Source organism: Podarcis filfolensis, assembly GCF_964270895.1.
Source record: "Podarcis filfolensis genome assembly, chromosome: 5".
NCBI classification, from domain to species: Eukaryota; Metazoa; Chordata; class Lepidosauria; order Squamata; family Lacertidae; genus Podarcis; species Podarcis filfolensis.
The window spans coordinates 33,160,032-33,168,806 of record NC_139608.1 but is presented as its reverse complement, the minus strand read 5'-3'; the positions used below and the strand labels follow the sequence as shown (position 1 = coordinate 33,168,806).

The 8,775-nt window shown below is 42.6% G+C and overlaps 1 long non-coding RNA gene across 1 annotated transcript; it reads right to left on the bottom strand.

The window, feature by feature from the left end:
- Positions 1–316: 316 nt before the first annotated feature.
- On the bottom strand, positions 317–3,230 carry LOC310762650. Its single transcript, XR_014548106.1, has 2 exons — positions 3,175–3,230; positions 317–1,503 (listed from the first exon to the last, which is right to left on the bottom strand). It is a non-coding gene; the product is annotated as an uncharacterized lncRNA (long non-coding RNA).
- Between the last annotated feature and the right edge of the window lie 5,545 nt (positions 3,231–8,775).

The following is an 8,775-nucleotide window of genomic DNA, read 5'->3' as shown; positions in this document are numbered from 1 at the left end:
CTGAATTTAAGATTGGAAGAATGAGAAACTGAGAGAAGCAACACTGACAGATCCTTCCATCCCTACCCAAGATACTATCCAAACAAGACATCTCCAGTTTTCCTTACCTGGAGATACACAGTGCCATTGATGAGGAAGACTAAACTGAGAAGTCCAACTTGTTCTATATTTTCCATGCCATCCTGGTATTGTGATAGGAATTAGACACATAGCACCGGATTTGTTGCTGAGGCCCGTTTTTGAGCTTATAATGAGAATACCCTTGGGTAGTATTATAGAGGCCAAGAAAAGTTGAAGACATGTGAAGGCACTTGGCTAGAGCTGAGAAAACAGGCACTTGCTTTATGTAAATCATAAATGCCAAAGAAAGCAGAGATCTGTCAGATAAAAGAGTATCACTATTGTTTTGCAATGATGACAGGTTTAAGTGAAATGCTCCTATTTCTCCCACAGATTTCCCACAAAACCATGGCTCAGTCACCTGAAACTTTGTTCTGTTGAGCTATACTGCGAGGCGATTGCAACTGTGCTTAAAGAATAAACTAGTAACAATATAGACTGTCTGTTCCTCAGCCTGCATGGCATTTGCCTGTCTTCTGCCCGGAAAAGAAATATGTGAGTACAGAATTTCTTCCTGGCTGTTAAATATGCAGGAATCCTGCTGCTGGCATTCCTCACCAGTGCTTACTATTTTGATTTGCCCACTTGTAATTGGGCCTAAGAGTAATTTGCATGGCCTGGTGTTTCCACCAAAGTACTAATGAGGCAAGCTGACAGCTTTGGGAAACATTAACTGACACACAGGTATTAATCACACAAACTCTAACGAAAGGAAAAGGAAATGGAGCAAATATTTTTGCTAGCTAAGTTTGTTTATGTGAAAACATTGCACTGTTTGTTTAATGCCTTTATGAAATCTGTAAACTTGGCTTGAGGATAAAGGCCTTCAATGTGATGTTTAGGGTTATAGGCACACAGCCCTGTCACTCAAAGCAAAACTTGCTCAGCAGCAGGTAATTTGCCAGATGCATCCAGCTTGCTGTTCATTCAGATTGCCCTCAGCTGAAGTCTGAAGGGGCTGCAGTTCTAAAGAAGCCAGGAGCACAGAACTACTGAAGTTTCATAGCCCCTTTGAGGGACCTTTCGTGGAAATGGGGGGGGGGCAGCCATGTTTGTTTGTTGCAACAAATGCAACAAGGGGTCTTGCATGTGGCACTTTTATCCAATGCATGCTTGGCACTTGTCTGTCTTGGGAGACGATGGAGGAGTGTGCCTTTGGGGGTGAGGTCAAGCCATTGGAGTTACAGCGCCTGCTGTGGCCGTACAGACTGATACAGAAGAGACATGTTTTGTTGCAGTTGGGGCAGATGAAGGCATCCAGTTGTGCTGACGCAGGTGTACCATAGCATTTCTTCTTTCTGCACTCCTCCCAGTGGTCATTCCTCCTCTGGTCACTGCTTTGGATACACAACCCAACTGATTGTCTCCTGATGCTGCTGTCATCTGCAAGGGATTCCCATATGGTGGGGTTAATGTTGCCAGCCTTCATGTCATGTTTGCAGATATCTTTGTAACACAGAGTTAGTCTGCCAACAAGTCTGGTGCCCAAAGCCAGCTTCCCATAGAGGACATCTTTGAGGATCCTGCCACCCAATGCATCAGCACTAATAAAACTAGTTAGCCTTTAAGATGCCACTTTTCCCGCCCCCTCCAAGAATATAGATGTGTGAGAAGTAGTGCACCACCTGTTGAATTTCTGCCTGACATGAAGTTGATAAAGATAAAGAAATGTGCTGCTGCTGACCAGCCCTACTGAGGATCTGCAGACCTGGCGCCATCACAAGCTATTTTTAGGTGTGAGGCAAAAATGTTGGGTTCCCTCCCCCCTCCTGCCAGCCTTTCTTTGGCCTTTAATTTGGAAGGGATTGATATTTGTGGTCTCCTTCAGAGACTTTTTATAAATATGCTTTTTAATTACTATGAATCTGCTTTTAGCTTTAGTTTTATGTTGGCTTTAATTTATGTGCTACTTTTTTGTAAGTCACTTTAGGTTACATTTAGTTTTTAAAGTGATGAATAATAATAATTGTGCACAAGGATGGGTGGTATTCAATTAAATTTTACTCAAAGTGGATCCACTGAATTCAATGAACATGAATATGTTAGGTCCACTAATTTCAATAAGGCAATGGACAAGTCTCTTTCCTTCTTTTCCAGTTGCTTTTGCACACTTTCAGTTTTGTACCAAATTTCCAAACTGGAAAGGCCTACCTGAAAGCTGAAGCAATGCCTTTCCAGACGGACTATTCTTGCCAATCTCTCTAGGTTACAGTCATGTAAAGGTATAAAACTCCCAAATGAAGTGTAACCTTCTGAAGCGACTAGATGCTTTGCTCATTAGCTGCTTCTCACATTTTCTGCATGCAAAGTTTTCATAGCTAAGAACATGCTGACCTTTCTGAAGGTTTGTCCTCAAGACAGAAGATAATATTAAGCTCCTCAGGGCTGCAACCTGGTAACCAGAGGGTCTGAAATAATCCTATTAAAGTCAAATGATCTCCTTCAAGGTAAGGGCTTAGAAAAACATGCAGCCTATCAGTTGTTTTGCTCAGAGATGCAGACACCCTGATTTTTATTTTTATTTTTACAGTTTCCTGGAACTTGTCCTTCCTTTAACAGTGATAATGGCAGCTGGAGACACAAGTGCTTTCATGCCCAAGCCTGGTACTCAGAAAAGGTTCTTCTCTCCTGGATTATGTTAAGGTGGGTTTTTCAAGAGGGTTTAAAGCCACTGCTCTTTACATTACAATCAGGGAATCAAAGGCTTTTCTTAGGAATCTGATGCTTTTGATGCAATATCAAAATGCTCCACCTGACACACTTGATCCTGACCTTCCTTCCCTCCTTTGCACCAATCTCATCATGTCTTCTGCCTTGTTGTATGCTAACAGGGGAGAGGCAGACATCTCCCTTAGCCATCATATCACAGCTTGTAAAACTCCCCTTCTAAATTCAGCCAGCCCCCTTTTAAACTTTCTGTAACCCCACAACCCAGCATCCGTCCTCTGTTCCTCTCTTTGCAGAGATCCTTCAATGTAGTGGTGTGTATGCAACCACCTTTGGGCTGGGGTCGTAATCCCACCCTGGCATTAGAACAGGAAATGAGGAAGATACCTCTCATCTCCTCCTTCAGCTGGGTCGCAAATTCTGTTTCATTTGTCTGAGGGTCATAGAGTTGGAAGGGACTCTGAGGATCATCTAGTCCAACCTCCTGCAATTCAAGAATATGCAGCTGTTCCATAAGGGGATCGGACCTGCAACCTTGGCATGATCAGCACCACACTTTAACCAATTGAGCTATCCAGTCATACACAGTGAAACAGAACAATGTCCTTCTTCCTAAACTACACTGGGATGTTGGGGCTTTACTCCAGGCAACATTGAACCCATCTAGATCTTGGCTTCTTCTTCTTCTCGAGAGGCAGCCGCATCCCACGGTTTGAAAACAATTGCATTATACTGAACAGATATATTACTGTCCCATTGGCCAACCAGATGGCAATAGGAAACCTGAAAGGTGAAAGCAAATCCTGACCTCAGCGACACTCTCTCCACCTGTGATTCCAGGCAACTGGTGTTCAGAGGCATGCTGGCTCCAACAGTGGTGGCTAGTAGCTATTCATAGCCTTATCCTCCATGAATTTGTCTAATCCTCTTTTAATGCCAATTACGTTGCTGCCCATTACAACCTCTTGTAGTGGCAAACACCAAAGCTTAACCATGCAACTGTGTAAAGTAGTACTTCCTTTTGTCTGCCCTGTATCTTTCAATGTTCAGCTTCCAACATTTACTTAAGCAACATGAAATCCAGAGCAATCAGTCATTGCGTAGAGTTCTCATACCGTATTTTCGCTCTATAAGACGCACCAGATCACAAGACGCACCTAGTTTTTGGAGGAGGAAAACAAGAAAAAAAATATTCTGAATCTCAGAAGCCAGAACAGCAAGAGGGATCGCTGTGCAGTGAAAGCAACAATCCCTCTTGCTGTTCTGGCTTCTGGGATACCTGCGCAGCCTGCATTCACTCCATAAGATGCACACACATTTCCCCTTACTTTTTAGGAGGGAAAAAGTGAGTCTTATAGAGCAAAAAATACGGTAATTCTAATATCATATCCTCCTTAACAGCTATTCTATCTCTTTTTACATACGCTTTCATTCTCTCTTCATCTCCTTCACTCTTTCTCAATCCCTCCCCTAGTCACTCTCTCCTTTCAACAGTTATTTCCCAACCGACACTCTCCACCTGTCACTCACACTACCCAACATTCCATTCTCTACTGTCAATCACTCCTCCGCTTGTTCTTCTGTCACAAGACCACTTTCCTCAAGCCCTGTCATGGCCACATTTGTATTTTTTGTCAATCCTGTAAAAAAAATAAATGCTGGAGGCCAGGAATCGAAAAGCAGCTTACAGACTAGCAAACCAAACAGAGAATGAAGAAACTTTGCAACACTTTGTACTTTGGTGACAATGACTAACCTCATCTTCTTTACTCCTACTTAATCAAGCCTACATCACTGACAAGCATCAAACTGACTGCAATCCACCATATGTGCATCGCAGACCACCAGGGCTTATTGGTTTTGCGACTTGTCTGGGACTTTGAAAACTGATGGTTTGTCAAGGATCATGCAGCCTGGCCACAATATGTTATTTGGTGGTCTGTGGTCAGCTTGAATTACCACTTCTGTAGACTTTGCATCAAATGATTTATCAGCCACTTTACGTAGTGCACAGAACTGGGTGAGTTGTCTGGATGCAACCTAGTTTAAAAAGGCCCCTCGTTGGGTGGCACTTTCCAAATTGATGAAAAGTAGGACAGATGTTATCCATCACACTCCACTAAGATGCTAATGATACCTTCTCTTTATGTGTGTATTCTCTGAAAACATTGCACACTCTTATTTGTGTGGGTGATGCAGCCTATGAGGAGTCAAGTTCCGTCTTGTTGACATGACCAACTTCAGCTGTTCCTAAGGCAGAGATCCATGCCTGCTTTAGATCTAATGCAGGCAACTCATTAAAATTAAGTTGCTGTCTCTTATAACAGTCCATTAGCCAATAATACCCTTACTCAAATTAAATACAATAGCTTCCAAAGAATAGAACAGCTTCAGAAATACAAACACAGGGTTGCATCCAACTAGGTTTTACTCAGAGTACACCCATTAAAACTAATGGACCTAACTTCATCATGGCCATTAAGTTCAATGGGTCTGCACTGAGTAAAACTAACATTGGCTACAACTCACAATTTAATGTATAATATGAAATGCTTGCATATAAAAGAAATTACTGAGGAAATAACTTGGCTTTCTGTGTTGATTCTGTTATAAAATATATTATGGAACTAAATAAAAACAATAAACTGAGAAAATTAGAAATTGGCAGAAAACAAATAGATTCCAGTGTGTGTGTGTGTGTGTGTGTGTGTGTGTGTGTGTGTGTGTTTGACTACATGTGCGCAAATCGCCCAAAACACAATGAATGTTTCTTTTTAATAAAAAAAACCACCCAACACAACTGTTGGATGTAAAATGAAAGACATAAGTACTGACACTTGATCTAGGAATTAGCAGTGAGCACAGGGACTTCAGTGTGTGCAGAGCTGTCTGGCCAGAAGATCAATTGTTTAAGTAGCAGGGGAAGGAATGCAGATGGAGCTGCCCTGTCCATTGAAGTGAATATGGAAGCTCATTGGTTCAGGATCTCCATGTACTTATTACATCATATCTGAGGCTCCGGCAGTAAGTTATATTCAAGGATATTCAAAGACCTTGAGCAAATCACCATTCCACTACAACCCTCTTTCACACAAAGGCAGGCAGTGCCTAATAGGCAGAGGTCTTTGGTCTGGGCAAGCCAGAGATAGATACCTAGAGTTGGCACTCATTTGTTGTCTAGTTAGTCCATTGTTCCTTTCTTTAAATTCCATTTCTATATACCACTAGACAAGTTACTGTAGTTATATATTGTTCTTGTATTTACATGAAAACCAATAAAAATTATTTGGATAATTTATTTGGATTCCTCTGTCCAGTGTTTACAGCTGCATTTTGCTTTAGCTTTGGCAACCTCTCACAATCTACACCCACACCACCTACTATGAGATTGGTGGAAGATATTGAACACAGTGTCTTCATTTACCACCTTGAGCTTGCCTTGCCTTGGCTCAGTCTTGGCTCATTTACTGCCACAACTGAGATGAAGGACCAGCCATAGTCCTTAACCTCCACGTGGAAGTGTCATCAGCTTCATACATTTGCTTGATGTTAGCTTCTTTGCTTACTTGCTCGAGCAGATAAACTCACCTTTCAAGTGAGTTGCTTGCCAGATCCACAGTTCAGGTTGCCTCCAAACACCTAGACATGAGGCAGCTAGACTAGTGCATTATAGCATTGTGCTTCTCTACAAAACAGCCTAGTAGACCTAAAAGTTAATCCAACACAGTCTGTAACACCATATCCATAACCACAATACAATCCTATACATGTTTATTCAGAAATGTCCCACTGTGTTCCATGGGGGGGCGGGTAGTCCCAAGTAAATGTGCATAGGATTGGGAACGGGTCATAGCTGTAGAGTATCTGTGTTGCATGTGAAAGATCCCCAACATCTCCGTGTAGGACTGGGCATTTCTCTGCCTGAAATGCTGGAGAGTAGTACCTATTAGACCAGAGCTGGTGTCAGGGGCTGGTCTGGATCAGAAGACTGGGGAATCTTAAAAGAAGAGGAGGGGGAATACCCCCCCACCTGCTTCCAGCATTTCCAGAAGCAGACAGGCAGGCAGAGACAGACGCTGCTCAGTTGAGAGAGGAGCTACCCAGCTTTGAGATAGTAGCTAAGCAACCAGAAGGGAAGGAGCAGCTGGGCTGAGAGTGGGGGAGGAACCTCCTCCCTCCCCCCCCCCCAAACTTGGAGGTCTGAGTGTGTCAGAGAACAAAGGAGATGCAGGGACGTTCCAAGGCGTGGGCGTGGGGGACGGGTTGCCCCGGGTGCCGTTCCAAAGGGTGTGTGTAACAAAATGCCGACCCCCGACTGCGGCACCTCCCAGGGCATGTGCATGCCCCTGGGATGCATGCCACACCCCCACGGGCAGCATGCCACGCCCCCTCAGACAAGCGCCACTCCGGGCACTGGAGCAGGTTGCTCCGCCTCTGGGAGGAGGGACATCCTGTTGGCGCGCTTCTTGCTGCAGAAGTCAGAGTGAGCAACTGCCATGCTTGCAGAGAGTTGCCTGTCTGTGCTCGCAACATGATACTGTAATAAAAAGACTATAAATCTACCAAAAGCTTGTTAATTCTTATCGGTGAGCTACCAGAGAGGAGAGGGGAACTCCCATACTTGACAGCTGGCCAACCTGATGCCTTCTAGATGTTGTTGGACTTCTGCTCCCATAATCCCTGGCTATTGGCTATGGAGGTTGGGAACTGGACTCCAGCAACATTTGGAGAGCACCACATTGGATATCCCTAAAAATATTGTTCTGGGAAATGATATATAATGAAATGAAAAGGACGTTTAAAATGATGTTTGTAAAAAAAACACCAACCCCCTCCCCCGAAGCTTTTCTTTTGGGAATTATAGGGACAGAACTATCCTAACTGTATAGAAACTTATTCATGTAGGCGACTATTGCGGCAAGAATGGTACTCGCCCCCCAAATGGAAAGAAGCAGAACTCCCAGCAAAGGAAGAATGGATACAAAAAACTTATGGAATATGCAGAATAGCGCAAAACTTACTGGAAGAATAAGAAATCAAGATAACAAGCTTTTTTAAAAAAGAATGGAAAACTTATTGAAGATTTACAGCTGAATTGTAAACAGATAAGAACATTGGCAGGATTATTGTAATAACTGGCCGTTTCATAAGAGTATATATTTAAAGTAGATGAATAAATGAACAAATTAAGTTAATTTGGATATGTAGAAGATATTAAAAATAAATTTAAGGAACCGCAGAAAGAGGGGGAAGGAAGTTAACTTTGAAATGTTAAAATGATTGTAAAATCAGTGAAATGTATAAACCTAAAAAGCATAAATAAATAAAAATTAAGAAAGAAAAATAAAATGCTGTTTTGATGGACTAATGATCAATGCTGGGATGGCTCAGTTCGTTAGACCGTGGTGCTAATAATGCCAAGGTTGCAGGTTCAATATTCACAAGGGACAGCTGCATATTCCTGCTTTGTAGGGGGCTGGACTAGATGATCCTCAGGGTCCCTCCCAGCACTATGACTCAGTATAATGCGGCTTTTTATGTTCCTATGGACTGCAGCCTGGTCTGGTGGTGGGCCCATGCCTTTGTTGATAATTACTTTCAGGACTATTTTGTTTTGTGCACACAAGTCGGGTATTTCCCTCTTGATTTATTCTGTTTTTTAGAACTTTATTTGGCCACTCACCATGCTCAACAAAGAAGAAGGGGAGATGTCACATTAAAACAGCTCTCTGATCAATCTCACTGGGAAAGAGCCAAGTTGCCTTTTAAAAAAAAACCCACGATGTATTTCATTTGGTTCTGCAGTTATTTGTTCAGTATGCAGTGCAAATTTTTCTGGCTAGAGACATGGGATATGGTAAACCTTTGCCTGGATCAATGTCCAACCTCTTTTAAGTTATGGAGTGAGTTACTCTCTCATAAAGTTCAGACCTGCCAGACTCAATAACTCTACAAAAATGTTCAGATGAAAATTGCTTCAAGCAATCC